Raw genomic sequence first — 9,763 nt, 5'->3', positions numbered from 1 at the left:
AAAGAGCACAGGTTTAAAAAATTAATGTTGAAAAATAGTTTGTAATACCATGGAAAAGTGCTTTATGTTTTAATGGTAAGCGAAAAGAGCTGAATAAAAAATTGTTTGTAAAGTAATCACAACTCTGTCAAACAAACACATGAAAAACTACATTTAGAAGAAAAGATACCAAGAAATACAGATCAAAATGTCAACAATGGTCACCTTCAGATAACAAAAATAATTTATTTATTTATTTTTACAGTAGGTCCTTTTGGGTTATCTATTTTAAATAAAGCAGTGTGTACATGTCAGTCCCAAACTCCCAATCTATCCTTCCCCCCCATCCATCCCCCCTGGTAACCATAAGTTCATTCTCTTAAGTCTGTGAGTCTGTTTCTGTTTTGTAAATAAGGTCATTCGTGACTTTATTTTGTTTTTTTTAGATTCCACATATAAGTGATATCATATGATATTTGTCTTTGTCTGATTTACTTTACTTAGTATGATAATTTCCAGGCCCATCCATGTTGCTGAAAATGGCATTATTTCATTCTTTTTAATGGTGGAGTAATATTCCACTGTGTATATATGTATGTATGTATATATATATATATATATATATATATATATATATATATATACCACATCTTCTTTATCCATTCATCTGTCGATGGACATTTAGGTTGCTTCCATGTCTTGGCTATTGTAAACAGTGCTTCAATGAACATTGGGGTGTATGTATCCTTTCGAGCCATGTCTTTCTATGGATATATGCCCAGGAGTGGGACTGCTGGATCATATGGTAGCTCTATTTTTAGTTTTTTTGCAGAACCTCCATACTATTCTCCATAGAGGCTGTACCAATTTACATTCCCACCAACAGTGTAGGAGGGTTCCCTTTTCTCCACACCCTCTCCAGCATTTATTGTTTGTAGATTTTTTGATGATGGTCATTCTGTGTGGTGTGAGGTGATATCTCATGTAGTTTTGATTTGCATTTCTCTAATAATTAGTGATGTTGAGCATCTTTTCTTGTGCCTCTTGGCCACCTGTATGTCTTCTTTGGAGAAACATCTCTTTAGGTCTTCTGCCCATTTTTTAATTGGGTTGTTTGTTTTTATGGTATTGAGCTGAATGAGCTGTTCATAAATTTTGGAGACTAATCCCTTGTTGGTCGCATCATTTGCAAATATTTTCTCCTACTTTGTGGGTTGTCTTTTCATTTTGTTTGTGGTTTCCTTTGCTGTGCAAAAGCTTTTGAGTTTAATTAGGTCCCATAGACAACGAAATTTTGAGTGATTCTTTTTTCTTACTGCTTTTTGGCAGTTTACAATGATTTACAATCTATATATATTTTATTTTATAATTGGAAAAAATAGTAACTTTCAAAAGAATGGAAGGAATAAAGAGAAGCAAAGAGAGAAAAATGTGAATTTTGAATTCATACTTATCTGAGTTCATATCATCTGAAAATTGAGACATGTTAGACAAGCCAAAGCGTATGACTTTTATTACCCACTGGGTTTCAGGTGCCTTAAATACATCAGTTCTGCCACTAGTCCCAAGCAAGAGGAACCATGCCTTAGAGCAGCAGTCCCCAACTTTTTGGCACAAGGAACTGGTTTCATGGAAGACAATTTTTCCACAGATGGGGGTGGAGGATGGGGGGTGGGGTGGGGAATTGTTCAGACAGTAATGCGAGCGGTGGGGAGCGGCAGATGAAGCTTCGATTGCTCACCCATTGCTCGCCTCCTGCTCTGTGGCCCGGTTCCTAACAAGCCACGGACCTGTACTGGTCTGCGGCCCAGGGGTTGGGGACCCCTGCCTTAGAGGGCTCTACGTGTAATATGATCACAAAAATCATACTGAAAACACAAGAGTATGTTTATCATTCTCTAACTGGCTCTCAGCACTAACCTGGTGCCACCCCTCACCCTAAACAGCTGTTCCTGTGACTAGCATTGTTCAGGTCCCAGGAAAATGCTTCTCCACATCTTTTGCCCTACAAAAGACAGCTATATGCAAATGCTGTAAAGTTCTGGGATTTGCTGGTAGCAACATCAAATATAAATACTGCTTCAGAGTATGGAGAGGATTTGAGTGGCAAAATACTTAGGTAAGAAAAAAGACAACTTGTCAAATCTTATGTTTCAAAAAGCATGAATGCCATAGATTCCTGTATAGCAGAGACTCATTTCACAATAGAGCCAGGCATTCATTTTCTTGCTTCTGTTCCTATTCCAATGTGTGGTTCCAAGTTAATTATGAATTAGCATGGTATTTGCAACAGTTGTGTATGGTGACTGTGGTGAATATTTCTAAAATGGCCTACTGTGATCCCCACCTCCTTGCATGTATGCCTTTGTGTAATAATCTCCCCTTGCGTGTGGGCTCAGCCTAGCAGATTGTTTCTAATAAGTAGAACACAGCAAAAGTGATGGAGTGTCACTTCCATGATTGGCTTTTAAAAACGTGTGACTTCCATCTTGCTAGCAGACTCTCTCTATTGCCTTCTTGGCTCACATGCTTTGATGAAACAAGCTGCTTTTTCAAGAGGCTCATGTGGCAAAGAACTGAGAGAGGCGATGACCAATAGCCTGTGAGAAACAAAGGCCCTCAGTCCAACAACCTGCAAAGAACTGAATCCTGTCAACAACCACTGAATGAACTTGGAAGCACATTTTTTCCCAGTCATATTTTCAGATGGGATCACAGACCTTGGCTGACCTTGATTGCAGCCTTGGCAGAGACCAGGAAGCAGAGGACCCAGCTAAGTCATGACCAGATTCCTAACCCACAAAAATTGTGATAATAAATATTGTTTTTTAAAACCACTAAGACATGGATAATTTGTTATACAAAATACATGGTTAATACAGTGGCTGAGAAACATTTTGCAATTTCAAGCATTATATATTACTCTTTAAATGTATGTATATGCATGTTTAAACATAAAATACACTTTTTCATAAAAATATGATTAGCAATGTTGAACACCTTTTCATGTGCTTTTTGGCCATCTGTGCATATCCTTTGGAGAATGTCTATTCAAGTCTTTTGCCCATCTTTTAATTGGATTATTGTCTTTTTGTTGTCTATCTTTAAGTTCTTTTTATATTCTGGATACCAGACCCTTATCAGATATATGATTTGCAAATATTTTTTTCCCCATTCTGTGGATTGTCTTTTCATTTTCTTCATAGTGTCCTTTGATGCATGAAAGTTTTTAATTTTGATGAAGTATGATTTCTCTATTTTTTCGTTCTTGCTTGTGATTTTGGTGTCATCTAAGAAGCTGTTGTCAAATCCCAGTCATGAAGATATACCTGTATATTTTATTCTAGGGGTTTTATCATTTAAACTTTTATATTTAGATCTTTGATCCATTTTGAGTTAATTTTTGAACATGGTATGAAGAAAAGATCCAACTTTATTCTTTTGCATGTGGAAACCCAGTTGTTCCACCACTATTTATTTGTTGAAGAGACTATCCTTTGGCAATTGAATGGTCTTGGCATTCACTGCTTTTTTTCTCTTCAATTATTTTTATTGTGGTAAAATACACATAACATAAAATTAACTATTTTAACCATTTTAAGTGTACAGTTTAGTAACACTAAGTACATACACATTGTTGTGCAACCATCACCACATCTCTAACACCATTCATTCACAGAGTCGAAGTTCTGGTCCGCAAAACCTTCCTTGTAAGAGGTTCAATGCTTGCGAAAGAATTTGTAATAAACCAGGCCTCCCAGGATGGCTAGCTCCAGAAAAAAAAAAAAAAAGAATCCATTTTATTTTGCAGAATCCATTTTACCTTACAAAACTGAAACTCTATATCCATTAAATAATGACTCCATTCCTCCCTCCCCATATCCCCTGGTAATCACATTCTACTTTCTATCTCTATGAATGTGACTACTCTAGGTACCTCAGGTAAGTGAAATCCTACAGTACAGTTGACCCCTAAACAACATGGGTTTAAACTGAATGGGTCCACTTATACTCAGATTTTTTTCAATAGTAAATACTACAGTGCTACAGAATCCATGGCTGACTGACTCTGTGGATGCAGAACTGTGGTTACGTAGGGCTGACTATGAGTTACACGTGCAGATTTTCAAAAGCGCGGGGATGGGTGCCCTAACTCCCTCATTGTTCCAGGGTCAACTGTATTTGTCTTTTTGTGATTGGCTTATTTCACTCAGTATAATGTCCTCAAGTTTCATCCATATTGTAGCATGTGTCAGAACTTCCTACTTTTTTAAGGAGTAATAGTTCATTATGTCCATACACCACATTTTGCTTATCCATTTATCTGTTGATGGACACTTGGGCTGTGTCCACCTTTCAGCAGTTGTGCATAATGCTGCTATGATGTGGGTACACAGCATGTGCTGCTTTTTGTTAGAGAGAAAAACTTTTCCCAGAAGCCCCCCATAGCAGATTTTCCCTCACACCTCATTGCCAAGAATTATCTCACATGTTCATGCTTAAACCAAGAGAAATGGGCCACAGTGTTTGATTTAGGGTTCCATTGTAAAAGAAGGTTGTGAGTATAAGTCAGTAAGTTACACACTCTGCTGTCAAGACTAGTGAAGTCTACCTGCACAAGTTAGGGTGAACCTCAGATTTATATAGGATTTCTGTTTTGAGACCTTGAGGCTAGTGAATACTTCCTCATATTCCTGGCATCCTTGGTCATCATCTTTCTTGTGTGTTCTCACATGTGCTTCCTTTCTTATGACCCAATCTCCCGCTACTTTTCTCCATTCAAAATCTTTCCATTGCTTCTCTGATGCTCTAATTCGCTACCTCTGGATTCTCCTCACAGAATTTTTGCCTCACCTTCTGGTCTTAACAAATGCTGACACTTCTCTGAAGATTCTGTCCCCCTGCAACTTTCTTGAAAGTATGTCCTTTTGTCTTTTTGGTCTCATTTATTCATGAACACTGGGTCCAGAGGTGAGTTCAGCTCTCTCCTTATTCTTCAATGTTACATCTAAACCAGTAACCCTCTGTTTTTCTGTAAAAATCCCGTTCCTTGAAAAATTTCATGATATTTACATATATTGTTCTCCACCCTCCCTCATTTCTGTCACCTTTTGGCTTCCTGGTTACTAGCTCAGATGCCCATCCACCTGGCTAGTAATCTTATCCATGTCCATGGTTTCAACTCTCACCTAAAGCTAATGAGTCCCAAAGCTATATATTCAGCTCAAATCTTCCTCTTAAGCTCCATATCTAATTGCCTCCTGGGCATAGCCCTCTGATGATGCTTAAGCATTCCTAACTAACTCAACACGTGGAAAAGTGAAAAAACAGAAACCTGGGAGTCTCCTTTGATTTCTTCCCCCCTTCACCACTCCTCTTGGTTCTATTGTCCTAATATCTCCGACCAGTTTTTGCTCTTCCCTTATTACTATTTATTTCAGATCTTCCTTTTTTTAAAACCTGAATTATGAAAACAATCTCCTAACTGTTCTTTCCAGCCCAAGCCATTCTCCATAATCCTGCAAGCAGCAGCCTAAAATGCAGTTTAATTTTGTCATTCCCTAAATGGTTTCCTTTATAACCAGATTAAAGTTCAACACTCTTATCTTAGTATACAAGTACCACTCCCCAACTCTCATGTCCCAGCTATAATAAATTTCTGGGTTATCCTAAACTGGTCGAATCTCCCTCTTCTGAAGCTAGTTATTTTTGTCATTTAAGTTATCTCAGGACTTCCTCCTTCAGGATCCCTCAATTTGAGAATAACTGACACTCCTTGTTCTCTTAATACCCTGTTCATACCTCTATCATAATGTTTATCACACTGTGAGCCGTAAGTTACTTCTCTGAATTCTTTTCATATTTCCATGATTTATCACAGTGCTGGGTGTTCAGTTCAATATTAGCTGTGAATAGATTTTGTGCTGCATTTCAAGGCTAAGGTTTACTTTGTAGCACTTGCTGAAGTCTGGTTATGAAAGGAAAAGGAAGATGGAATAATATTGCATCTAGGAGGGAAACTGAGTCCGCTGAAGTTGCTTTCAGAATTGTGGGGATTCAGTACATGTTTGTAGGCTGAGGCAAAGGGGGCAGTGGAGAGAGTGAGCTTGAGGATGTAGGAAAGGGGATAGAAATAAGGTCACTTGGAAAGGAGAAAACGTTTTCACCAAGTTTTCCTTAAAATAATTTTATAATTTCCACAAGGTATTCATCTCATCAAGGCTGAGTTCAATTCATCTCAAAATAACGTTCCCGATCAGTCATACATGGTACCTGTTTACTTATTAAACAGGACCTTCATCTTTCTCTGGGTCCTGGAGGGAGATGAATAAGAAGTATACTTGGTAGAAGTTAAGAATTAAAAGTTTACTAGCAAAAATCTGGAGCTGTATCACAATCAATGCTACTAGAATGGCTTCTATGTTTTCAAAGTACACACCTGGGATATGATGAATTTTGGAAAGGGCTTGACGCTTAAGATGAATGTTTTATATATATATACACACTAAGCAGTGAATTGCTGTTTTTCATGATTTTAAATGTAGCATTCTATTAGTCAAATATTCTGGTTTTAATAGCTATTTAATTATACAATCATTTATTAATTAAAATAATAGGGACTTCCCTGGTGGTCCAGTGGTTAAGCCTCTACGCTCCCAATGCAGGGGGCCTGGGTTCGATCCCTGGTCAGGGAACTAGATCCCGCATGCCACAGTGAAAACATCCCGCACGTGGCAATGAAGATCCCGTGTACCGCAACTAAGACCCGGTGCAGCCAAATAAATAAATAAATATTAAAAAAATAATAAAGCACGGGTGTTAAAAACAGCTTATGTATGAATGAGAAGGGAGTTTTCAGGGCCTCAGTCATCACCATGAACTCCCACAAGCACTGATGGAGAACTAATTACTCTGTACAAAGTACGGTGCTTACAGCTGAACGGGACACAGATGTTTAAGATGTAGCTCCTGTCTTTTAGAAAGTATATTCACTACTAAAGAGTTCCAGTTAACCAAATGCATAAGTGATTATTGAAAGTTGATGTTGAAGATAGTTTCTAAATACTTAGAACGCTATCTGGTTCAAATATAGTAGCATATTTTTCACTAATTGTATGATTGATATTATTTAGGTACTTTCTAAAAATAGGGTTATAGTTTATTTTTAAAACTTTCAACACCCTGACTAAAATTTTACCTTCAAAAAATATTTTATGTCCCAAGCCCTGTTCTAAATACTTTATGGTGGCTTTTATTATCATCCTATTATACAGTTGAGGAAACTGAAACACAGAGAGAAGAGTAATTTGCCCAAGTGTAGAGCTGTGACCCTTACACAGGTATTCCACTGCAACGGCCTTTTAATTTTTAATTAAAAATTTTTTTGACTAGGTAAGACATTCACATGGTTTAAAAATAAAAGTGTGTATAATAAAAAAAGTTGATGTTACACATATTTTACTTTCTGTTTTCCATTCAGATAAAGCTCTCTTATCTTTTCACTTCCTTTTAATTCTTTCTTAATTATCAAAACTGTATGTGCTTCAAAAAAAGACTATAGTGCCTAGGCAGAGTGCTTTGCCCCTAGCAGCACTTATCATGTATTTGTTGAACCGAAATGAACATCTTGTCCAGTTTTGACTCTGTGTGGTTGGCAATTGGCTGAACTGCAAAGTCAAAGACACATGTAGAGGAGAGAATATTGCTGAGCACTGCAGCTGCAAGAATCTCTTTTAAAAACCTAAAGCCTGTTACATAAATTATGTACTCTTTAGACTCTTTCCCACATTCATTTATACAATTGATCATTGAAACCACTTTAGAAATATGTGTATCAAACATTTAGCATATTTTAAAGCTTCCTTACTAACAACCCTAATAAGTGGATCCAATTACATGTTTATTTACTACAAACACCTATGAATAACAGATAACCTAATTATAGTTTATTATTACCTCTGAATCATTCCGATGAAAATGTTTTCTCTCACAGAGTTCATATTGCTTTGGTGTATGAGTATCAAAAGCAGCAGATTGTTTTCCATGATCGTAGGTTTTAAATATTTACTTGCTTGTGCTGCATAATTTAGCACACTGGAGTTGGAAAGCAGTTTGTATGGTAGCTGATGCCATGCCAGTGTTAGAGAATATAATTTCCCTGTGTGACTTCTACGTGAAGTTGTAAAAATGGAAAGTATTCTACTCTTTTACTAACCAATTAAAATTTGTTTTTGCTGTAAATCCACAGACTACCAATGTTTGTGGTATACACACAGTTTTATTTTGTATAATTACCATGTAGTTTATTTAAAAAATCAAAGCATTGCTTCTCGCGTCCTGTTAATGTATGATATTAAAAATGAAATACATTCATTCTTGTAATCCGAGTCCTTATGAAAGTAACAAAAAAGCATCCAGACAGCTTGTTAAATGCATGTTATCTGTCCTAAGAAATCAAAACAGAGTTCCGTATTTTAAAATGTGGAACCACTGGCTATCCAATCAGGCAAGAAAACAGTTATTTTGTTTGCTCACTCTAAAAAATGTTACATCTTGCTATATCCTTTGTATGATAGGTTACTTGGTGGCCCTACTGCATAACAGAAAATAAAAAGTTGCATTACCTGTTTTTGTGAGAATAATAATAAAAATAAGATAATTCAAACCATTAAACACATAAAAAAATTGAAAACCCTTTTCAAATCTACTTTTGAACTTTTCAACTCTGCATTCTGAAAGATTTTCTTTCCCTCGTGGTTTCATAGTCTGGTAGTACAGACTGTTAATTTTTCACTTCTCGCTCTTATTGTAATTTCCTATGCAATTCGGGAGCACGTTTGGTAACCCTTGTTATAGCACAACCTTGCAGTACTGCAAAAACGACACAAGATTACACTTTGCAATAATTTAGTATTTCTCTCAACACCCCTTATGAATGAGGATAAAAATTTCCATTTCATAAAAAGCCTTTGCAGACTGTCCTGTTTCAATTCTGGAAAATAATCTGAACGTCGAAAATGAACGCACATATTCCTTGACATTTAATACCTTCACAAAAGGAAAGGAGGGAATACTGGTATTTTTACCAAAGTGGGGCTTGCTAGAAAGGTCTACATTAATCTAAAGGATTTAATGAATCCTCTGAAATCGCCTTTGAGGTCTGCAGGTGTCAGGGGCAGAGTGAAGAATAACGGGCGCAGTGCATGCTGGATCTTGTAGTTCCCGCGCTGGAAGCGAGGGAGTGTTGCATGGCAAGCTGGGAGTTGAAGTCCAAATTGTTCAGCAGGAAGTCATGGCAGGAATAATGTAGTTTGTCTATCGGAGACACCGCTTATAGATGGATACTTTCTCTTGATTCTGCGCTTGCTATATTGGTGACTTACAGTCTGAGGCGGCAAACAAGACGAAAAAAGGAAAAAAGGATGAAGTAAACGGACCGGGGGCCTGTAGGCCGCTGCTATTGCTGCTGCCAATCAATAGGCGTTAGTGCCCCGGAAGTGGCTGACCTACTGGGTTTGAAGCGGGGGGTGGGGCGTTTCTCTTACTACGGTGGCCGGGGAGCTCGAGGTGCCTGTAGCTGCGGCGCTGAGGTCGGGGTGTCTGCGTGTGTGGCGGCTGCTTTTGTGGCGGCTGCTGGTGGAGCTGGAACATTTCCCGGTTGGTGGCTCCTGCACATTGTTTACATTTCTCCAGTTCTGTTTTCGGTTTTTCGGTGAGGGGTCGACTTGAGGTTCCTCTGACTCCGCTAGCCTCAGAGAAGGTTGGGACTTAGTGTCTCCGGTCC

At 37.8% G+C, this 9,763-nt stretch overlaps 1 protein-coding gene across 1 annotated transcript in view; it reads left to right on the top strand.

Annotated features, from left to right (window-relative positions):
• Positions 1-4,805: 4,805 nt before the first annotated feature.
• ATG4C (autophagy related 4C cysteine peptidase) overlaps positions 4,806-9,763 on the top strand; it is a 100,246-nt gene continuing 95,288 nt past the window's right edge. Inside the window, exon 1 of the mRNA XM_082358353.1 lies at positions 4,806-9,636. The gene's annotated coding sequence lies outside the window, so the exon portion shown is untranslated. The remainder of the gene's footprint in view (positions 9,637-9,763) is intronic.

This window comes from Balaenoptera borealis (assembly GCF_965194805.1).
Source record: "Balaenoptera borealis genome assembly, chromosome: 1".
Taxonomy (NCBI): Eukaryota; Metazoa; Chordata; class Mammalia; order Artiodactyla; family Balaenopteridae; genus Balaenoptera; species Balaenoptera borealis.
This window is presented reverse-complemented; position numbering and strand designations above follow the sequence as displayed.